The 22,917-nt window shown below is 51.5% G+C and overlaps 9 non-coding genes across 9 annotated transcripts; all 9 read left to right on the top strand.

The window, feature by feature from the left end:
• The first annotated feature begins 3,688 nt into the window (after positions 1-3,688).
• Positions 3,689-3,760, top strand: TRNAD-GUC (transfer RNA aspartic acid (anticodon GUC)). The gene has a single exon. It is a non-coding gene; the product is annotated as a tRNA-Asp (tRNA).
• A 2,865-nt stretch (positions 3,761-6,625) lies between these two features.
• Positions 6,626-6,697, top strand: TRNAD-GUC (transfer RNA aspartic acid (anticodon GUC)). The gene has a single exon. It is a non-coding gene; the product is annotated as a tRNA-Asp (tRNA).
• Positions 6,698-8,094: 1,397 nt separating this feature from the next.
• On the top strand, positions 8,095-8,166 carry TRNAD-GUC (transfer RNA aspartic acid (anticodon GUC)). Its single transcript has one exon. It is a non-coding gene; the product is annotated as a tRNA-Asp (tRNA).
• Positions 8,167-11,031: 2,865 nt separating this feature from the next.
• Positions 11,032-11,103, top strand: TRNAD-GUC (transfer RNA aspartic acid (anticodon GUC)). Its single transcript has one exon. It is a non-coding gene; the product is annotated as a tRNA-Asp (tRNA).
• Positions 11,104-12,500: 1,397 nt separating this feature from the next.
• Positions 12,501-12,572, top strand: TRNAD-GUC (transfer RNA aspartic acid (anticodon GUC)). Its single transcript has one exon. It is a non-coding gene; the product is annotated as a tRNA-Asp (tRNA).
• Positions 12,573-15,416: 2,844 nt separating this feature from the next.
• TRNAD-GUC (transfer RNA aspartic acid (anticodon GUC)) lies at positions 15,417-15,488 on the top strand. The gene has a single exon. It is a non-coding gene; the product is annotated as a tRNA-Asp (tRNA).
• Positions 15,489-18,353: 2,865 nt separating this feature from the next.
• Positions 18,354-18,425, top strand: TRNAD-GUC (transfer RNA aspartic acid (anticodon GUC)). Its single transcript has one exon. It is a non-coding gene; the product is annotated as a tRNA-Asp (tRNA).
• Positions 18,426-19,821: 1,396 nt separating this feature from the next.
• On the top strand, positions 19,822-19,893 carry TRNAD-GUC (transfer RNA aspartic acid (anticodon GUC)). Its single transcript has one exon. It is a non-coding gene; the product is annotated as a tRNA-Asp (tRNA).
• A 1,396-nt stretch (positions 19,894-21,289) lies between these two features.
• Positions 21,290-21,361, top strand: TRNAD-GUC (transfer RNA aspartic acid (anticodon GUC)). Its single transcript has one exon. It is a non-coding gene; the product is annotated as a tRNA-Asp (tRNA).
• The last annotated feature ends 1,556 nt before the right edge of the window (positions 21,362-22,917 follow it).

The raw sequence follows: 22,917 nt of genomic DNA on the forward strand, positions 1-22,917 counted from the left end.
ACGTCAGAAGCGAAACCTTTTTCCTGCAGGGTGTGGCATACCATCCGCTTGCTCATTGCGACAGAGGTGGCACTAATGAAGGAAGAGGTCAACGTTACGTTCTTCTTTAAAATGCAAGGCCAGGAAAAGTGGCAGCGGTGGGATTTGAACCCACGCCTCCGAAGAGACTGGAGCCTTAATCCAGCGCCTTAGACCGCTCGGCCACGCTACCTCCCTGCTAGTCGCCGAAAGCGGAACTTGACCCGTTGCCCGGCCCGCTTTAGTGCTTTGCCTTTTCTCCTTGGAAAGTCTGGAGACAGGCAGTGGAAGGGCAGGCAAACTGTCAGGTGCGCAGAGGAGGGGAGACCATGAGGCAAGGTGGGAGATGGGGGCAAGAAGTGAGAAAAAAACTAATCGCAAGCTAGGGCAGGATTCGGAAAGTGAAGCCGAAAAGGGGCTTAGCATGCAGCCCAGGGGTTTCTTTGACTGTCCTAAGCCCACAGGGACTTTGCCGTCCTCAGCTCATGAGACTTGAGATGGGTAGCTTGATTTGCTGAGGAAATGCGGGATGACAGATTCAACTCTGGAGTCAAACATAGCCCGGAACTATCGCCTTAAACTGAGTTTTAAGCCTGGTGCCGATAAAAAGAAAGAAATTAGCCTTAGATCGGGCAAGCCGTTTGACGGGGGAAAATGAGACCCCCTAGGCCAGCTAGGTGGTCGCTGGATGCTGTGCAGACATCAGCAGCTGTTCATTTCATGCCCTCACGTCTCCTCGTTAGTATAGTGGTCAGTATCCCTGCCTGTCACGCGGGAGACCGGGGTTCAATTCCCCGACGGGGAGGTTAAACCTTTTCTGGATTTTTTTTAGTTCTTGACAAATATTCTTGAAGATTAGGCTGAGTCAAGTAGGGAATGGGTGCCAAGAACTGACTCTTTAAGAAAAAAGCACCGGCAACGCTAGTCATCGTACAATATTTGTGCACAATTGCTTACATTAGGCGGCCGGTCCACTTTATTGAGTCCCCCTCAGCACCATTTAGTGCTCCTGTTGTCTGCGAAGTCCAAATTGTAACCCTGAATCAGTTCCTCTTCTGACCCTTTGTATCATGTTACATGACGAGTAATGATCACCTGTTAGCTTTATCCCTAATTATAACTCTCACTCTTTCCCTGCATCTAACCCTAGCTCTAATCCCATCATTAACCTCGGTCCGGGCACACGCGTGAACCCTTACTCTCATCTCAGCCTCTCCTGGTGATACATCACACCTGGGATCGTTTGCTCCCTGTGGGCTGTGGGAAATTTGCTACCAGCACGCCCTGGAAGTGGGGCTCATTCCGCTGCAACGGGAGGTCTTCCCAGGACGCGTCACAGCTCAACGCAAGAGCTCCTGGGTTTCGAAGGCTCTTGCAGCAAGCCTTCACAAAGCAGCAGGGAGCGCCGTTCCAGATGGGAAACTTGAGACTGGATGTCCAGAAAAGCAAGACGTCAGAAGCGAAACCTTTTTCCTGCAGGGTGTGGCATACCATCCGCTTGCTCATTGCGACAGAGGTGGCACTAATGAAGGAAGAGGTCAACGTTACGTTCTTCTTTAAAATGCAAGGCCAGGAAAAGTGGCAGCGGTGGGATTTGAACCCACGCCTCCGAAGAGACTGGAGCCTTAATCCAGCGCCTTAGACCGCTCGGCCACGCTACCTCCCTGCTAGTCGCAGAAAGCGGAACTTGACCCGTTGCCCGGCCCGCTTTAGTGCTTTGCCTTTTCTCCTTGGAAAGTCTGGAGACAGGCAGTGGAAGGGCAGGCAAACTGTCAGGTGCGCAGAGGAGGGGAGACCATGAGGCAAGGTGGGAGATGGGGGCAAGAAGTGAGAAAAAAACTAATCGCAAGCTAGGGCAGGATTCGGAAAGTGAAGCCGAAAAGGGGCTTAGCATGCAGCCCAGGGGTTTCTTTGACTGTCCTAAGCCCACAGGGACTTTGCCGTCCTCAGCTCATGAGACTTGAGATGGGTAGCTTGATTTGCTGAGGAAATGCGGGATGACAGATTCAACTCTGGAGTCAAACATAGCCCGGAACTATCGCCTTAAACTGAGTTTTAAGCCTGGTGCCGATAAAAAGAAAGAAATTAGCCTTAGATCGGGCAAGCCGTTTGACGGGGGAAAATGAGACCCCCCTAGGCCAGCTAGGTGGTCGCTGGATGCTGTGCAGACATCAGCAGCTGTTCATTTCATGCCATCACGTCTCCTCGTTAGTATAGTGGTCAGTATCCCCGCCTGTCACGCGGGAGACCGGGGTTCATTCCCCGACGGGGAGGTTAAACCGTTTCTGGATTTTTTTTAGTTCTTGACAAATATTCTTGAAGATTAGGCTGAGTCAAGTAGGGAATGGGTGCCAAGAACTGACTCTTTAAGAAAAAAGCACCGGCAACGCTAGTCATCGTACAATATTTGTGCACAATTGCTTACATTAGGCGGCCGGTCCACTTTATTGAGTCCCCCTCAGCACCATTTAGTGCTCCTGTTGTCTGCGAAGTCCAAATTGTAACCCTGAATCAGTTCCTCTTCTGACCCTTTGTATCATGTTACATGACGAGTAATGATCACCTGTTAGCTTTATCCCTAATTATAACTCTCACTCTTTCCCTGCATCTAACCCTAGCTCTAATCCCATCATTAACCTCGGTCCGGGCACACGCGTGAACCCCTACTCTCATCTCAGCCTCTCCTGGTGATACATCACACCTGGGATCGTTTGCTCCCTGTGGGCTGTGGGAAATTTGCTACCAGCACGCCCTGGAAGTGGGGCTCATTCCGCTGCAACGGGAGGTCTTCCCAGGACGCGTCACAGCTCAACGCAAGAGCTCCTGGGTTTCGAAGGCTCTTGCAGCAAGCCTTCACAAAGCAGCAGGGAGCGCCGTTCCAGATGGGAAACTTGAGACTGGATGTCCAGAAAAGCAAGACGTCAGAAGCGAAACCTTTTTCCTGCAGGGTGTGGCATACCATCCGCTTGCTCATTGCGACAGAGGTGGCACTAATGAAGGAAGAGGTCAACGTTACGTTCTTCTTTAAAATGCAAGGCCAGGAAAAGTGGCAGCGGTGGGATTTGAACCCACGCCTCCGAAGAGACTGGAGCCTTAATCCAGCGCCTTAGACCGCTCGGCCACGCTACCTCCCTGCTAGTCGCCGAAAGCGGAACTTGACCCGTTGCCCGGCCCGCTTTAGTGCTTTGCCTTTTCTCCTTGGAAAGTCTGGAGACAGGCAGTGGAAGGGCAGGCAAACTGTCAGGTGCGCAGAGGAGGGGAGACCATGAGGCAAGGTGGGAGATGGGGGCAAGAAGTGAGAAAAAAACTAATCGCAAGCTAGGGCAGGATTCGGAAAGTGAAGCCGAAAAGGGGCTTAGCATGCAGCCCAGGGGTTTCTTTGACTGTCCTAAGCCCACAGGGACTTTGCCGTCCTCAGCTCATGAGACTTGAGATGGGTAGCTTGATTTGCTGAGGAAATGCGGGATGACAGATTCAACTCTGGAGTCAAACATAGCCCGGAACTATCGCCTTAAACTGAGTTTTAAGCCTGGTGCCGATAAAAAGAAAGAAATTAGCCTTAGATCGGGCAAGCCGTTTGACGGGGGAAAATGAGACCCCCCTAGGCCAGCTAGGTGGTCGCTGGATGCTGTGCAGACATCAGCAGCTGTTCATTTCATGCCCTCACGTCTCCTCGTTAGTATAGTGGTCAGTATCCCCGCCTGTCACGCGGGAGACCGGGGTTCAATTCCCCGACGGGGAGGTTAAACCGTTTCTGGATTTTTTTTAGTTCTTGACAAATATTCTTGAAGATTAGGCTGAGTCAAGTAGGGAATGGGTGCCAAGAACTGACTCTTTAAGAAAAAAGCACCGGCAACGCTAGTCATCGTACAATATTTGTGCACAATTGCTTACATTAGGCGGCCGGTCCACTTTATTGAGTCCCCCTCAGCACCATTTAGTGCTCCTGTTGTCTGCGAAGTCCAAATTGTAACCCTGAATCAGTTCCTCTTCTGACCCTTTGTATCATGTTACATGACGAGTAATGATCACCTGTTAGCTTTATCCCTAATTATAACTCTCACTCTTTCCCTGCATCTAACCCTAGCTCTAATCCCATCATTAACCTCGGTCCGGGCACACGCGTGAACCCCTACTCTCATCTCAGCCTCTCCTGGTGATACATCACACCTGGGATCGTTTGCTCCCTGTGGGCTGTGGGAAATTTGCTACCAGCACGCCCTGGAAGTGGGGCTCATTCCGCTGCAACGGGAGGTCTTCCCAGGACGCGTCACAGCTCAACGCAAGAGCTCCTGGGTTTCGAAGGCTCTTGCAGCAAGCCTTCACAAAGCAGCAGGGAGCGCCGTTCCAGATGGGAAACTTGAGACTGGATGTCCAGAAAAGCAAGACGTCAGAAGCGAAACCTTTTTCCTGCAGGGTGTGGCATACCATCCGCTTGCTCATTGCGACAGAGGTGGCACTAATGAAGGAAGAGGTCAACGTTACGTTCTTCTTTAAAATGCAAGGCCAGGAAAAGTGGCAGCGGTGGGATTTGAACCCACGCCTCCGAAGAGACTGGAGCCTTAATCCAGCGCCTTAGACCGCTCGGCCACGCTACCTCCCTGCTAGTCGCCGAAAGCGGAACTTGACCCGTTGCCCGGCCCGCTTTAGTGCTTTGCCTTTTCTCCTTGGAAAGTCTGGAGACAGGCAGTGGAAGGGCAGGCAAACTGTCAGGTGCGCAGAGGAGGGGAGACCATGAGGCAAGGTGGGAGATGGGGGCAAGAAGTGAGAAAAAAACTAATCGCAAGCTAGGGCAGGATTCGGAAAGTGAAGCCGAAAAGGGGCTTAGCATGCAGCCCAGGGGTTTCTTTGACTGTCCTAAGCCCACAGGGACTTTGCCGTCCTCAGCTCATGAGACTTGAGATGGGTAGCTTGATTTGCTGAGGAAATGCGGGATGACAGATTCAACTCTGGAGTCAAACATAGCCCGGAACTATCGCCTTAAACTGAGTTTTAAGCCTGGTGCCGATAAAAAGAAAGAAATTAGCCTTAGATCGGGCAAGCCGTTTGACGGGGGAAAATGAGACCCCCCTAGGCCAGCTAGGTGGTCGCTGGATGCTGTGCAGACATCAGCAGCTGTTCATTTCATGCCCTCACGTCTCCTCGTTAGTATAGTGGTCAGTGTCCCCGCCTGTCACGCGGGAGACCGGGGTTCAATTCCCCGACGGGGAGGTTAAACCGTTTCTGGATTTTTTTTAGTTCTTGACAAATATTCTTGAAGATTAGGCTGAGTCAAGTAGGGAATGGGTGCCAAGAACTGACTCTTTAAGAAAAAAGCACCGGCAACGCTAGTCATCGTACAATATTTGTGCACAATTGCTTACATTAGGCGGCCGGTCCACTTTATTGAGTCCCCCTCAGCACCATTTAGTGCTCCTGTTGTCTGCGAAGTCCAAATTGTAACCCTGAATCAGTTCCTCTTCTGACCCTTTGTATCATGTTACATGACGAGTAATGATCACCTGTTAGCTTTATCCCTAATTATAACTCTCACTCTTTCCCTGCATCTAACCCTAGCTCTAATCCCATCATTAACCTCGGTCCGGGCACACGCGTGAACCCCTACTCTCATCTCAGCCTCTCCTGGTGATACATCACACCTGGGATCGTTTGCTCCCTGTGGGCTGTGGGAAATTTGCTACCAGCACGCCCTGGAAGTGGGGCTCATTCCGCTGCAACGGGAGGTCTTCCCAGGACGCGTCACAGCTCAACGCAAGAGCTCCTGGGTTTCGAAGGCTCTTGCAGCAAGCCTTCACAAAGCAGCAGGGAGCGCCGTTCCAGATGGGAAACTTGAGACTGGATGTCCAGAAAAGCAAGACGTCAGAAGCGAAACCTTTTTCCTGCAGGGTGTGGCATACCATCCGCTTGCTCATTGCGACAGAGGTGGCACTAATGAAGGAAGAGGTCAACGTTACGTTCTTCTTTAAAATGCAAGGCCAGGAAAAGTGGCAGCGGTGGGATTTGAACCCACGCCTCCGAAGAGACTGGAGCCTTAATCCAGCGCCTTAGACCGCTCGGCCACGCTACCTCCCTGCTAGTTGCCGAAAGCGGAACTTGAACCGTTGCCCGGCCCGCTTTAGTGCTTTGCCTTTTCTCCTTGGAAAGTCTGGAGACAGGCAGTGGAAGGGCAGGCAAACTGTCAGGTGCGCAGAGGAGGGGAGACCATGAGGCAAGGTGGGAGATGGGGGCAAGAAGTGAGAAAAAAACTAATCGCAAGCTAGGGCAGGATTCGGAAAGTGAAGCCGAAAAGGGGCTTAGCATGCAGCCCAGGGGTTTCTTTGACTGTCCTAAGCCCACAGGGACTTTGCCGTCCTCAGCTCATGAGACTTGAGATGGGTAGCTTGATTTGCTGAGGAAATGCGGGATGACAGATTCAACTCTGGAGTCAAACATAGCCCGGAACTATCGCCTTAAACTGAGTTTTAAGCCTGGTGCCGATAAAAAGAAAGAAATTAGCCTTAGATCGGGCAAGCCGTTTGACGGGGGAAAATGAGACCCCCTAGGCCAGCTAGGTGGTCGCTGGATGCTGTGCAGACATCAGCAGCTGTTCATTTCATGCCCTCACGTCTCCTCGTTAGTATAGTGGTCAGTATCCCCGCCTGTCACGCGGGAGACCGGGGTTCAATTCCCCGACGGGGAGGTTAAACCTTTTCTGGATTTTTTTTAGTTCTTGACAAATATTCTTGAAGATTAGGCTGAGTCAAGTAGGGAATGGGTGCCAAGAACTGACTCTTTAAGAAAAAAGCACCGGCAACGCTAGTCATCGTACAATATTTGTGCACAATTGCTTACATTAGGCGGCCGGTCCACTTTATTGAGTCCCCCTCAGCACCATTTAGTGCTCCTGTTGTCTGCGAAGTCCAAATTGTAACCCTGAATCAGTTCCTCTTCTGACCCTTTGTATCATGTTACATGACGAGTAATGATCACCTGTTAGCTTTATCCCTAATTATAACTCTCACTCTTTCCCTGCATCTAACCCTAGCTCTAATCCCATCATTAACCTCGGTCCGGGCACACGCGTGAACCCCTACTCTCATCTCAGCCTCTCCTGGTGATACATCACACCTGGGATCGTTTGCTCCCTGTGGGCTGTGGGAAATTTGCTACCAGCACGCCCTGGAAGTGGGGCTCATTCCGCTGCAACGGGAGGTCTTCCCAGGACGCGTCACAGCTCAACGCAAGAGCTCCTGGGTTTCGAAGGCTCTTGCAGCAAGCCTTCACAAAGCAGCAGGGAGCGCCGTTCCAGATGGGAAACTTGAGACTGGATGTCCAGAAAAGCAAGACGTCAGAAGCGAAACCTTTTTCCTGCAGGGTGTGGCATACCATCCGCTTGCTCATTGCGACAGAGGTGGCACTAATGAAGGAAGAGGTCAACGTTACGTTCTTCTTTAAAATGCAAGGCCAGGAAAAGTGGCAGCGGTGGGATTTGAACCCACGCCTCCGAAGAGACTGGAGCCTTAATCCAGCGCCTTAGACCGCTCGGCCACGCTACCTCCCTGCTAGTCGCCGAAAGCGGAACTTGACCCGTTGCCCGGCCCGCTTTAGTGCTTTGCCTTTTCTCCTTGGAAAGTCTGGAGACAGGCAGTGGAAGGGCAGGCAAACTGTCAGGTGCGCAGAGGAGGGGAGACCATGAGGCAAGGTGGGAGATGGGGGCAAGAAGTGAGAAAAAAACTAATCGCAAGCTAGGGCAGGATTCGGAAAGTGAAGCCGAAAAGGGGCTTAGCATGCAGCCCAGGGGTTTCTTTGACTGTCCTAAGCCCACAGGGACTTTGCCGTCCTCAGCTCATGAGACTTGAGATGGGTAGCTTGATTTGCTGAGGAAATGCGGGATGACAGATTCAACTCTGGAGTCAAACATAGCCCGGAACTATCGCCTTAAACTGAGTTTTAAGCCTGGTGCCGATAAAAAGAAAGAAATTAGCCTTAGATCGGGCAAGCCGTTTGACGGGGGAAAATGAGACCCCCCTAGGCCAGCTAGGTGGTCGCTGGATGCTGTGCAGACATCAGCAGCTGTTCATTTCATGCCCTCACGTCTCCTCGTTAGTATAGTGGTCAGTATCCCCGCCTGTCACGCGGGAGACCGGGGTTCAATTCCCCGACGGGGAGGTTAAACCGTTTCTGGATTTTTTTTAGTTCTTGACAAATATTCTTGAAGATTAGGCTGAGTCAAGTAGGGAATGGGTGCCAAGAACTGACTCTTTAAGAAAAAAGCACCGGCAACGCTAGTCATCGTACAATATTTGTGCACAATTGCTTACATTAGGCGGCCGGTCCACTTTATTGAGTCCCCCTCAGCACCATTTAGTGCTCCTGTTGTCTGCGAAGTCCAAATTGTAACCCTGAATCAGTTCCTCTTCTGACCCTTTGTATCATGTTACATGACGAGTAATGATCACCTGTTAGCTTTATCCCTAATTATAACTCTCACTCTTTCCCTGCATCTAACCCTAGCTCTAATCCCATCATTAACCTCGGTCCGGGCACACGCGTGAACCCCTACTCTCATCTCAGCCTCTCCTGGTGATACATCACACCTGGGATCGTTTGCTCCCTGTGGGCTGTGGGAAATTTGCTACCAGCACGCCCTGGAAGTGGGGCTCATTCCGCTGCAACGGGAGGTCTTCCCAGGACGCGTCACAGCTCAACGCAAGAGCTCCTGGGTTTCGAAGGCTCTTGCAGCAAGCCTTCACAAAGCAGCAGGGAGCGCCGTTCCAGATGGGAAACTTGAGACTGGATGTCCAGAAAAGCAAGACGTCAGAAGCGAAACCTTTTTCCTGCAGGGTGTGGCATACCATCCGCTTGCTCATTGCGACAGAGGTGGCACTAATGAAGGAAGAGGTCAACGTTACGTTCTTCTTTAAAATGCAAGGCCAGGAAAAGTGGCAGCGGTGGGATTTGAACCCACGCCTCCGAAGAGACTGGAGCCTTAATCCAGCGCCTTAGACCGCTCGGCCACGCTACCTCCCTGCTAGTCGCCGAAAGCGGAACTTGACCCGTTGCCCGGCCCGCTTTAGTGCTTTGCCTTTTCTCCTTGGAAAGTCTGGAGACAGGCAGTGGAAGGGCAGGCAAACTGTCAGGTGCGCAGAGGAGGGGAGACCATGAGGCAAGGTGGGAGATGGGGGCAAGAAGTGAGAAAAAAACTAATCGCAAGCTAGGGCAGGATTCGGAAAGTGAAGCCGAAAAGGGGCTTAGCATGCAGCCCAGGGGTTTCTTTGACTGTCCTAAGCCCACAGGGACTTTGCCGTCCTCAGCTCATGAGACTTGAGATGGGTAGCTTGATTTGCTGAGGAAATGCGGGATGACAGATTCAACTCTGGAGTCAAACATAGCCCGGAACTATCGCCTTAAACTGAGTTTTAAGCCTGGTGCCGATAAAAAGAAAGAAATTAGCCTTAGATCGGGCAAGCCGTTTGACGGGGGAAAATGAGACCCCCCTAGGCCAGCTAGGTGGTCGCTGGATGCTGTGCAGACATCAGCAGCTGTTCATTTCATGCCCTCACGTCTCCTCGTTAGTATAGTGGTCAGTGTCCCCGCCTGTCACGCGGGAGACCGGGGTTCAATTCCCCGACGGGGAGGTTAAACCGTTTCTGGATTTTTTTTAGTTCTTGACAAATATTCTTGAAGATTAGGCTGAGTCAAGTAGGGAATGGGTGCCAAGAACTGACTCTTTAAGAAAAAAGCACCGGCAACGCTAGTCATCGTACAATATTTGTGCACAATTGCTTACATTAGGCGGCCGGTCCACTTTATTGAGTCCCCCTCAGCACCATTTAGTGCTCCTGTTGTCTGCGAAGTCCAAATTGTAACCCTGAATCAGTTCCTCTTCTGACCCTTTGTATCATGTTACATGACGAGTAATGATCACCTGTTAGCTTTATCCCTAATTATAACTCTCACTCTTTCCCTGCATCTAACCCTAGCTCTAATCCCATCATTAACCTCGGTCCGGGCACACGCGTGAACCCCTACTCTCATCTCAGCCTCTCCTGGTGATACATCACACCTGGGATCGTTTGCTCCCTGTGGGCTGTGGGAAATTTGCTACCAGCACGCCCTGGAAGTGGGGCTCATTCCGCTGCAACGGGAGGTCTTCCCAGGACGCGTCACAGCTCAACGCAAGAGCTCCTGGGTTTCGAAGGCTCTTGCAGCAAGCCTTCACAAAGCAGCAGGGAGCGCCGTTCCAGATGGGAAACTTGAGACTGGATGTCCAGAAAAGCAAGACGTCAGAAGCGAAACCTTTTTCCTGCAGGGTGTGGCATACCATCCGCTTGCTCATTGCGACAGAGGTGGCACTAATGAAGGAAGAGGTCAACGTTACGTTCTTCTTTAAAATGCAAGGCCAGGAAAAGTGGCAGCGGTGGGATTTGAACCCACGCCTCCGAAGAGACTGGAGCCTTAATCCAGCGCCTTAGACCGCTCGGCCACGCTACCTCCCTGCTAGTTGCCGAAAGCGGAACTTGAACCGTTGCCCGGCCCGCTTTAGTGCTTTGCCTTTTCTCCTTGGAAAGTCTGGAGACAGGCAGTGGAAGGGCAGGCAAACTATCAGGTGCGCAGAGGAGGGGAGACCATGAGGCAAGGTGGGAGATGGGGGCAAGAAGTGAGAAAAAAACTAATCGCAAGCTAGGGCAGGATTCGGAAAGTGAAGCCGAAAAGGGGCTTAGCATGCAGCCCAGGGGTTTCTTTGACTGTCCTAAGCCCACAGGGACTTTGCCGTCCTCAGCTCATGAGACTTGAGATGGGTAGCTTGATTTGCTGAGGAAATGCGGGATGACAGATTCAACTCTGGAGTCAAACATAGCCCGGAACTATCGCCTTAAACTGAGTTTTAAGCCTGGTGCCGATAAAAAGAAAGAAATTAGCCTTAGATCGGGCAAGCCGTTTGACGGGGGAAAATGAGACCCCCTAGGCCAGCTAGGTGGTCGCTGGATGCTGTGCAGACATCAGCAGCTGTTCATTTCATGCCCTCACGTCTCCTCGTTAGTATAGTGGTCAGTATCCCCGCCTGTCACGCGGGAGACCGGGGTTCAATTCCCCGACGGGGAGGTTAAACCTTTTCTGGATTTTTTTTAGTTCTTGACAAATATTCTTGAAGATTAGGCTGAGTCAAGTAGGGAATGGGTGCCAAGAACTGACTCTTTAAGAAAAAAGCACCGGCAACGCTAGTCATCGTACAATATTTGTGCACAATTGCTTACATTAGGCGGCCGGTCCACTTTATTGAGTCCCCCTCAGCACCATTTAGTGCTCCTGTTGTCTGCGAAGTCCAAATTGTAACCCTGAATCAGTTCCTCTTCTGACCCTTTGTATCATGTTACATGACGAGTAATGATCACCTGTTAGCTTTATCCCTAATTATAACTCTCACTCTTTCCCTGCATCTAACCCTAGCTCTAATCCCATCATTAACCTCGGTCCGGGCACACGCGTGAACCCCTACTCTCATCTCAGCCTCTCCTGGTGATACATCACACCTGGGATCGTTTGCTCCCTGTGGGCTGTGGGAAATTTGCTACCAGCACGCCCTGGAAGTGGGGCTCATTCCGCTGCAACGGGAGGTCTTCCCAGGACGCGTCACAGCTCAACGCAAGAGCTCCTGGGTTTCGAAGGCTCTTGCAGCAAGCCTTCACAAAGCAGCAGGGAGCGCCGTTCCAGATGGGAAACTTGAGACTGGATGTCCAGAAAAGCAAGACGTCAGAAGCGAAACCTTTTTCCTGCAGGGTGTGGCATACCATCCGCTTGCTCATTGCGACAGAGGTGGCACTAATGAAGGAAGAGGTCAACGTTACGTTCTTCTTTAAAATGCAAGGCCAGGAAAAGTGGCAGCGGTGGGATTTGAACCCACGCCTCCGAAGAGACTGGAGCCTTAATCCAGCGCCTTAGACCGCTCGGCCACGCTACCTCGCTGCTAGTCGCCGAAAGCGGAACTTGACCCGTTGCCCGGCCCGCTTTAGTGCTTTGCCTTTTCTCCTTGGAAAGTCTGGAGACAGGCAGTGGAAGGGCAGGCAAACTGTCAGGTGCGCAGAGGAGGGGAGACCATGAGGCAAGGTGGGAGATGGGGGCAAGAAGTGAGAAAAAAACGAATCGCAAGCTAGGGCAGGATTCGGAAAGTGAAGCCGAAAAGGGGCTTAGCATGCAGCCCAGGGGTTTCTTTGACTGTCCTAAGCCCACAGGGACTTTGCCGTCCTCAGCTCATGAGACTTGAGATGGGTAGCTTGATTTGCTGAGGAAATGCGGGATGACAGATTCAACTCTGGAGTCAAACATAGCCCGGAACTATCGCCTTAAACTGAGTTTTAAGCCTGGTGCCAATAAAAAGAAAGAAATTAGCCTTAGATCGGGCAAGCCGTTTGACGGGGGAAAATGAGACCCCCCTAGGCCAGCTAGGTGGTCGCTGGATGCTGTGCAGACATCAGCAGCTGTTCATTTCATGCCCTCACATCTCCTCGTTAGTATAGTGGTCAGTATCCCCGCCTGTCACGCGGGAGACCGGGGTTCAATTCCCCGACGGGGAGGTTAAACCGTTTCTGGATTTTTTTTAGTTCTTGACAAATATTCTTGAAGATTAGGCTGAGTCAAGTAGGGAATGGGTGCCAAGAACTGACTCTTTAAGAAAAAAGCACCGGCAACGCTAGTCATCGTACAATATTTGTGCACAATTGCTTACATTAGGCGGCCGGTCCACTTTATTGAGTCCCCCTCAGCACCATTTAGTGCTCCTGTTGTCTGCGAAGTCCAAATTGTAACCCTGAATCAGTTCCTCTTCTGACCCTTTGTATCATGTTACATGACGAGTAATGATCACCTGTTAGCTTTATCCCTAATTATAACTCTCACTCTTTCCCTGCATCTAACCCTAGCTCTAATCCCATCATTAACCTCGGTCCGGGCACACGCGTGAACCCCTACTCTCATCTCAGCCTCTCCTGGTGATACATCACACCTGGGATCGTTTGCTCCCTGTGGGCTGTGGGAAATTTGCTACCAGCACGCCCTGGAAGTGGGGCTCATTCCGCTGCAACGGGAGGTCTTCCCAGGACGCGTCACAGCTCAACGCAAGAGCTCCTGGGTTTCGAAGGCTCTTGCAGCAAGCCTTCACAAAGCAGCAGGGAGCGCCGTTCCAGATGGGAAACTTGAGACTGGATGTCCAGAAAAGCAAGACGTCAGAAGCGAAACCTTTTTCCTGCAGGGTGTGGCATACCATCCGCTTGCTCATTGCGACAGAGGTGGCACTAATGAAGGAAGAGGTCAACGTTACGTTCTTCTTTAAAATGCAAGGCCAGGAAAAGTGGCAGCGGTGGGATTTGAACCCACGCCTCCGAAGAGACTGGAGCCTTAATCCAGCGCCTTAGACCGCTCGGCCACGCTACCTCCCTGCTAGTCGCCGAAAGCGGAACTTGACCCGTTGCCCGGCCCGCTTTAGTGCTTTGCCTTTTCTCCTTGGAAAGTCTGGAGACAGGCAGTGGAAGGGCAGGCAAACTGTCAGGTGCGCAGAGGAGGGGAGACCATGAGGCAAGGTGGGAGATGGGGGCAAGAAGTGAGAAAAAAACTAATCGCAAGCTAGGGCAGGATTCGGAAAGTGAAGCCGAAAAGGGGCTTAGCATGCAGCCCAGGGGTTTCTTTGACTGTCCTAAGCCCACAGGGACTTTGCCGTCCTCAGCTCATGAGACTTGAGATGGGTAGCTTGATTTGCTGAGGAAATGCGGGATGACAGATTCAACTCTGGAGTCAAACATAGCCCGGAACTATCGCCTTAAACTGAGTTTTAAGCCTGGTGCCGATAAAAAGAAAGAAATTAGCCTTAGATCGGGCAAGCCGTTTGACGGGGGGAAATTAGACCCCCTAGGCCAGCTAGGTGGTCGCTGGATGCTGTGCAGACATCAGCAGCTGTTCATTTCATGCCCTCACGTCTCCTCGTTAGTATAGTGGTCAGGGAGACCGGGGTTCAATTCCCCGACGGGGAGGTTAAACCTTTTCTGGATTTTTTTTAGTTCTTGACAAATATTCTTGAAGATTAGGCTGAGTCAAGTAGGGAATGGGTGCCAAGAACTGACTCTTTAAGAAAAAAGCACCGGCAACGCTAGTCATCGTACAATATTTGTGCACAATTGCTTACATTAGGCGGCCGGTCCACTTTATTGAGTCCCCCTCAGCACCATTTAGTGCTCCTGTTGTCTGCGAAGTCCAAATTGTAACCCTGAATCAGTTCCTCTTCTGACCCTTTGTATCATGTTACATGACGAGTAATGATCACCTGTTAGCTTTATCCCTAATTATAACTCTCACTCTTTCCCTGCATCTAACCCTAGCTCTAATCCCATCATTAACCTCGGTCCGGGCACACGCGTGAACCCCTACTCTCATCTCAGCCTCTCCTGGTGATACATCACACCTGGGATCGTTTGCTCCCTGTGGGCTGTGGGAAATTTGCTACCAGCACGCCCTGGAAGTGGGGCTCATTCCGCTGCAACGGGAGGTCTTCCCAGGACGCGTCACAGCTCAACGCAAGAGCTCCTGGGTTTCGAAGGCTCTTGCAGCAAGCCTTCACAAAGCAGCAGGGAGCGCCGTTCCAGATGGGAAACTTGAGACTGGATGTCCAGAAAAGCAAGACGTCAGAAGCGAAACCTTTTTCCTGCAGGGTGTGGCATACCATCCGCTTGCTCATTGCGACAGAGGTGGCACTAATGAAGGAAGAGGTCAACGTTACGTTCTTCTTTAAAATGCAAGGCCGGAAAAGTGGCAGCGGTGGGATTTGAACCCACGCCTCCGAAGAGACTGGAGCCTTAATCCAGCGCCTTAGACCGCTCGGCCACGCTACCTCCCTGCTAGTCGCCGAAAGCGGAACTTGACCCGTTGCCCGGCCCGCTTTAGTGCTTTGCCTTTTCTCCTTGGAAAGTCTGGAGACAGGCAGTGGAAGGGCAGGCAAACTGTCAGGTGCGCAGAGGAGGGGAGACCATGAGGCAAGGTGGGAGATGGGGGCAAGAAGTGAGAAAAAAACTAATCGCAAGCTAGGGCAGGATTCGGAAAGTGAAGCCGAAAAGGGGCTTAGCATGCAGCCCAGGGGTTTCTTTGACTGTCCTAAGCCCACAGGGACTTTGCCGTCCTCAGCTCATGAGACTTGAGATGGGTAGCTTGATTTGCTGAGGAAATGCGGGATGACAGATTCAACTCTGGAGTCAAACATAGCCCGGAACTATCGCCTTAAACTGAGTTTTAAGCCTGGTGCCGATAAAAAGAAAGAAATTAGCCTTAGATCGGGCAAGCCGTTTGACGGGGGAAAATGAGACCCCCTAGGCCAGCTAGGTGGTCGCTGGATGCTGTGCAGACATCAGCAGCTGTTCATTTCATGCCCTCACGTCTCCTCGTTAGTATAGTGGTCAGTATCCCCGCCTGTCACGCGGGAGACCGGGGTTCAATTCCCCGACGGGGAGGTTAAACCTTTTCTGGATTTTTTTTAGTTCTTGACAAATATTCTTGAAGATTAGGCTGAGTCAAGTAGGGAATGGGTGCCAAGAACTGACTCTTTAAGAAAAAAGCACCGGCAACGCTAGTCATCGTACAATATTTGTGCACAATTGCTTACATTAGGCGGCCGGTCCACTTTATTGAGTCCCCCTCAGCACCATTTAGTGCTCCTGTTGTCTGCGAAGTCCAAATTGTAACCCTGAATCAGTTCCTCTTCTGACCCTTTGTATCATGTTACATGACGAGTAATGATCACCTGTTAGCTTTATCCCTAATTATAACTCTCACTCTTTCCCTGCATCTAACCCTAGCTCTAATCCCATCATTAACCTCGGTCCGGGCACACGCGTGAACCCTTACTCTCATCTCAGCCTCTCCTGGTGATACATCACACCTGGGATCGTTTGCTCCCTGTGGGCTGTGGGAAATTTGCTACCAGCACGCCCTGGAAGTGGGGCTCATTCCGCTGCAACGGGAGGTCTTCCCAGGACGCGTCACAGCTCAACGCAAGAGCTCCTGGGTTTCGAAGGCTCTTGCAGCAAGCCTTCACAAAGCAGCAGGGAGCGCCGTTCCAGATGGGAAACTTGAGACTGGATGTCCAGAAAAGCAAGACGTCAGAAGCGAAACCTTTTTCCTGCAGGGTGTGGCATACCATCCGCTTGCTCATTGCGACAGAGGTGGCACTAATGAAGGAAGAGGTCAACGTTACGTTCTTCTTTAAAATGCAAGGCCAGGAAAAGTGGCAGCGGTGGGATTTGAACCCACGCCTCCGAAGAGACTGGAGCCTTAATCCAGCGCCTTAGACCGCTCGGCCACGCTACCTCCCTGCTAGTCGCCGAAAGCGGAACTTGACCCGTTGCCCGGCCCGCTTTAGTGCTTTGCCTTTTCTCCTTGGAAAGTCTGGAGACAGGCAGTGGAAGGGCAGGCAAACTGTCAGGTGCGCAGAGGAGGGGAGACCATGAGGCAAGGTGGGAGATGGGGGCAAGAAGTGAGAAAAAAACTAATCGCAAGCTAGGGCAGGATTCGGAAAGTGAAGCCGAAAAGGGGCTTAGCATGCAGCCCAGGGGTTTCTTTGACTGTCCTAAGCCCACAGGGACTTTGCCGTCCTCAGCTCATGAGACTTGAGATGGGTAGCTTGATTTGCTGAGGAAATGCGGGATGACAGATTCAACTCTGGAGTCAAACATAGCCCGGAACTATCGCCTTAAACTGAGTTTTAAGCCTGGTGCCGATAAAAAGAAAGAAATTAGCCTTAGATCGGGCAAGCCGTTTGACGGGGGAAAATGAGACCCCCTAGGCCAGCTAGGTGGTCGCTGGATGCTGTGCAGACATCAGCAGCTGTTCATTTCATGCCCTCACGTCTCCTCGTTAGTATAGTGGTCAGTATCCCCGCCTGTCAGGCGGGAGACCGGGGTTCAATTCCCCGACGGGGAGGTTAAACCTTTTCTGGATTTTTTTTAGTTCTTGACAAATATTCTTGAAGATTAGGCTGAGTCAAGTAGGGAATGGGTGCCAAGAACTGACTCTTTAAGAAAAAAGCACCGGCAACGCTAGTCATCGTACAATATTTGTGCACAATTGCTTACATTAGGCGGCCGGTCCACTTTATTGAGTCCCCCTCAGCACCATTTAGTGCTCCTGTTGTCTGCGAAGTCCAAATTGTAACCCTGAATCAGTTCCTCTTCTGACCCTTTGTATCATGTTACATGACGAGTAATGATCACCTGTTAGCTTTATCCCTAATTATAACTCTCACTCTTTCCCTGCATCTAACCCTAGCTCTAATCCCATCATTAACCTCGGTCCGGGCACACGCGTGAACCCCTACTCTCATCTCAGCCTCTCCTGGTGATACATCACACCTGGGATCGTTTGCTCCCTGTGGGCTGTGGGAAATTTGCTACCAGCACGCCCTGGAAGTGGGGCTCATTCCGCTGCAACGGGAGGTCTTCCCAGGACGCGTCACAGCTCAACGCAAGAGCTCCTGGGTTTCGAAGGCTCTTGCAGCAAGCCTTCACAAAGCAGCAGGGAGCGCCGTTCCAGATGGGAAACTTGAGACTGGATGTCCAGAAAAGCAAGACGTCAGAAGCGAAACCTTTTTCCTGCAGGGTGTGGCATACCATCCGCTTGCTCATTGCGACAGAGGTGGCACTAATGAAGGAAGAGGTCAACGTTACGTTCTTCTTTAAAATGCAAGGCCAGGAAAAGTGGCAGCGGTGGGATTTGAACCCACGCCTCCGAAGAGACTGGAGCCTTAATCCAGCGCCTTAGACCGCTCGGCCACGCTACCTCCCTGCTAGTCGCCGAAAGCGGAACTTGACCCGTTGCCCGGCCCGCTTTAGTGCTTTGCCTTTTCTCCTTGGAAAGTCTGGAGACAGGCAGTGGAAGGGCAGGCAAACTGTCAGGTGCGCAGAGGAGGGGAGACCATGAGGCAAGGTGGGAGATGGGGGCAAGAAGTGAGAAAAAAACTAATCGCAAGCTAGGGCAGGATTCGGAAAGTGAAGCCGAAAAGGGGCTTAGCATGCAGCCCAGGGGTTTCTTTGACTGTCCTAAGCCCACAGGGACTTTGCCGTCCTCAGCTCATGAGACTTGAGATGGGTAGCTTGATTTGCTGAGGAAATGCGGGATGACAGATTCAACTCTGGAGTCAAACATAGCCCGGAACTATCGCCTTAAACTGAGTTTTAAGCCTGGTGCCGATAAAAAGAAAGAAATTAGCCTTAGATCGGGCAAGCCGTTTGACGGGGGAAAATGAGACCCCCCTAGGCCAGCTAGGTGGTCGCTGGATGCTGTGCAGACATCAGCAGCTGTTCATTTCATGCCCTCACATCTCCTCGTTAGTATAGTGGTCAGTATCCCCGCCTGTCACGCGGGAGACCGGGGTTCAATTCCCCGACGGGGAGGTTAAACCGTTTCTGGATTTTTTTTAGTTCTTGACAAATATTCTTGAAGATTAGGCTGAGTCAAGTAGGGAATGGGTGCCAAGAACTGACTCTTTAAGAAAAAAGCACCGGCAACGCTAGTCATCGTACAATATTTGTGCACAATTGCTTACATTAGGCGGCCGGTCCACTTTATTGAGTCCCCCTCAGCACCATTTAGTGCTCCTGTTGTCTGCGAAGTCCAAATTGTAACCCTGAATCAGTTCCTCTTCTGACCCTTTGTATCATGTTACATGACGAGTAATGATCACCTGTTAGCTTTATCCCTAATTATAACTCTCACTCTTTCCCTGCATCTAACCCTAGCTCTAATCCCATCATTAACCTCGGTCCGGGCACACGCGTGAACCCCTACTCTCATCTCAGCCTCTCCTGGTGATACATCACACCTGGGATCGTTTGCTCCCTGTGGGCTGTGGGAAATTTGCTACCAGCACGCCCTGGAAGTGGGGCTCATTCCGCTGCAACGGGAGGTCTTCCCAGGACGCGTCACAGCTCAACGCAAGAGCTCCTGGGTTTCGAAGGCTCTTGCAGCAAGCCTTCACAAAGCAGCAGGGAGCGCCGTTCCAGATGGGAAACTTGAGACTGGATGTCCAGAAAAGCAAGACGTCAGAAGCGAAACCTTTTTCCTGCAGGGTGTGGCATACCATCCGCTTGCTCATTGCGACAGAGGTGGCACTAATGAAGGAAGAGGTCAACGTTACGTTCTTCTTTAAAATGCAAGGCCAGGAAAAGTGGCAGCGGTGGGATTTGAACCCACGCCTCCGAAGAGACTGGAGCCTTAATCCAGCGCCTTAGACCGCTCGGCCACGCTACCTCCCTGCTAGTCGCCGAAAGCGGAACTTGACCCGTTGCCCGGCCCGCTTTAGTGCTTTGCCTTTTCTCCTTGGAAAGTCTGGAGACAGGCAGTGGAAGGGCAGGCAAACTGTCAGGTGCGCAGAGGAGGGGAGACCATGAGGCAAGGTGGGAGATGGGGGCAAGAAGTGAGAAAAAAACTAATCGCAAGCTAGGGCAGGATTCGGAAAGTGAAGCCGAAAAGGGGCTTAGCATGCAGCCCAGGGGTTTCTTTGACTGTCCTAAGCCCACAGGGACTTTGCCGTCCTCAGCTCATGAGACTTGAGATGGGTAGCTTGATTTGCTGAGGAAATGCGGGATGACAGATTCAACTCTGGAGTCAAACATAGCCCGGAACTATCGCCTTAAACTGAGTTTTAAGCCTGGTGCCGATAAAAAGAAAGAAATTAGCCTTAGATCGGGCAAGCCGTTTGACGGGGGAAAATGAGACCCCCTAGGCCAGCTAGGTGGTCGCTGGATGCTGTGCAGACATCAGCAGCTGTTCATTTCATGCCCTCACGTCTCCTCGTTAGTATAGTGGTCAGTATCCCCGCCTGTCACGCGGGAGACCGGGGTTCAATTCCCCGACGGGGAGGTTAAACCTTTTCTGGATTTTTTTTAGTTCTTGACAAATATTCTTGAAGATTAGGCTGAGTCAAGTAGGGAATGGGTGCCAAGAACTGACTCTTTAAGAAAAAAGCACCGGCAACGCTAGTCATCGTACAATATTTGTGCACAATTGCTTACATTAGGCGGCCGGTCCACTTTATTGAGTCCCCCTCAGCACCATTTAGTGCTCCTGTTGTCTGCGAAGTCCAAATTGTAACCCTGAATCAGTTCCTCTTCTGACCCTTTGTATCATGTTACATGACGAGTAATGATCACCTGTTAGCTTTATCCCTAATTATAACTCTCACTCTTTCCCTGCATCTAACCCTAGCTCTAATCCCATCATTAACCTCGGTCCGGGCACACGCGTGAACCCCTACTCTCATCTCAGCCTCTCCTGGTGATACATCACACCTGGGATCGTTTGCTCCCTGTGGGCTGTGGGAAATTTGCTACCAGCACGCCCTGGAAGTGGGGCTCATTCCGCTGCAACGGGAGGTCTTCCCAGGACGCGTCACAGCTCAACGCAAGAGCTCCTGGGTTTCGAAGGCTCTTGCAGCAAGCCTTCACAAAGCAGCAGGGAGCGCCGTTCCAGATGGGAAACTTGAGACTGGATGTCCAGAAAAGCAAGACGTCAGAAGCGAAACCTTTTTCCTGCAGGGTGTGGCATACCATCCGCTTGCTCATTGCGACAGAGGTGGCACTAATGAAGGAAGAGGTCAACGTTACGTTCTTCTTTAAAATGCAAGGCCAGGAAAAGTGGCAGCGGTGGGATTTGAACCCACGCCTCCGAAGAGACTGGAGCCTTAATCCAGCGCCTTAGACCGCTCGGCCACGCTACCTCCCTGCTAGTCGCCGAAAGCGGAACTTGACCCGTTGCCCGGCCCGCTTTAGTGCTTTGCCTTTTCTCCTTGGAAAGTCTGGAGACAGGCAGTGGAAGGGCAGGCAAACTGTCAGGTGCGCAGAGGAGGGGAGACCATGAGGCAAGGTGGGAGATGGGGGCAAGAAGTGAGAAAAAAACTAATCGCAAGCTAGGGCAGGATTCGGAAAGTGAAGCCGAAAAGGGGCTTAGCATGCAGCCCAGGGGTTTCTTTGACTGTCCTAAGCCCACAGGGACTTTGCCGTCCTCAGCTCATGAGACTTGAGATGGGTAGCTTGATTTGCTGAGGAAATGCGGGATGACAGATTCAACTCTGGAGTCAAACATAGCCCGGAACTATCGCCTTAAACTGAGTTTTAAGCCTGGTGCCGATAAAAAGAAAGAAATTAGCCTTAGATCGGGCAAGCCGTTTGACGGGGGAAAATGAGACCCCCTAGGCCAGCTAGGTGGTCGCTGGATGCTGTGCAGACATCAGCAGCTGTTCATTTCATGCCCTCACGTCTCCTCGTTAGTATAGTGGTCAGTATCCCCGCCTGTCACGCGGGAGACCGGGGTTCAATTCCCCGACGGGGAGGTTAAACCTTTTCTGGATTTTTTTTAGTTCTTGACAAATATTCTTGAAGATTAGGCTGAGTCAAGTAGGGAATGGGTGCCAAGAACTGACTCTTTAAGAAAAAAGCACCGGCAACGCTAGTCATCGTACAATATTTGTGCACAATTGCTTACATTAGGCGGCCGGTCCACTTTATTGAGTCCCCCTCAGCACCATTTAGTGCTCCTGTTGTCTGCGAAGTCCAAATTGTAACCCTGAATCAGTTCCTCTTCTGACCCTTTGTATCATGTTACATGACGAGTAATGATCACCTGTTAGCTTTATCCCTAATTATAACTCTCACTCTTTCCCTGCATCTAACCCTAGCTCTAATCCCATCATTAACCTCGGTCCGGGCACACGCGTGAACCCTTACTCTCATCTCAGCCTCTCCTGGTGATACATCACACCTGGGATCGTTTGCTCCCTGTGGGCTGTGGGAAATTTGCTACCAGCACGCCCTGGAAGTGGGGCTCATTCCGCTGCAACGGGAGGTCTTCCCAGGACGCGTCACAGCTCAACGCAAGAGCTCCTGGGTTTCGAAGGCTCTTGCAGCAAGCCTTCACAAAGCAGCAGGGAGCGCCGTTCCAGATGGGAAACTTGAGACTGGATGTCCAGAAAAGCAAGACGTCAGAAGCGAAACCTTTTTCCTGCAGGGTGTGGCATACCATCCGCTTGCTCATTGCGACAGAGGTGGCACTAATGAAGGAAGAGGTCAACGTTACGTTCTTCTTTAAAATGCAAGGCCAGGAAAAGTGGCAGCGGTGGGATTTGAACCCACGCCTCCGAAGAGACTGGAGCCTTAATCCAGCGCCTTAGACCGCTCGGCCACGCTACCTCCCTGCTAGTCGCCGAAAGCGGAACTTGACCCGTTGCCCGGCCCGCTTTAGTGCTTTGCCTTTTCTCCTTGGAAAGTCTGGAGACAGGCAGTGGAAGGGCAGGCAAACTGTCAGGTGCGCAGAGGAGGGGAGACCATGAGGCAAGGTGGGAGATGGGGGCAAGAAGTGAGAAAAAAACTAATCGCAAGCTAGGGCAGGATTCGGAAAGTGAAGCCGAAAAGGGGCTTAGCATGCAGCCCAGGGGTTTCTTTGACTGTCCTAAGCCCACAGGGACTTTGCCGTCCTCAGCTCATGAGACTTGAGATGGGTAGCTTGATTTGCTGAGGAAATGCGGGATGACAGATTCAACTCTGGAGTCAAACATAGCCCGGAACTATCGCCTTAAACTGAGTTTTAAGCCTGGTGCCGATAAAAAGAAAGAAATTAGCCTTAGATCGGGCAAGCCGTTTGACGGGGGAAAATGAGACCCCCTAGGCCAGCTAGGTGGTCGCTGGATGCTGTGCAGACATCAGCAGCTGTTCATTTCATGCCCTCACGTCTCCTCGTTAGTATAGTGGTCAGGGAGACCGGGGTTCAATTCCCCGACGGGGAGGTTAAACCTTTTCTGGATTTTTTTTAGTTCTTGACAAATATTCTTGAAGATTAGGCTGAGTCAAGTAGGGAATGGGTGCCAAGAACTGACTCTTTAAGAAAAAAGCA

This window comes from Ambystoma mexicanum, chromosome 1p (genome assembly GCF_040938575.1).
Source record: "Ambystoma mexicanum isolate Mex_15411 chromosome 1p, UKY_AmexF1_1, whole genome shotgun sequence".
Classification (NCBI taxonomy): domain Eukaryota; kingdom Metazoa; phylum Chordata; class Amphibia; order Caudata; family Ambystomatidae; genus Ambystoma; species Ambystoma mexicanum.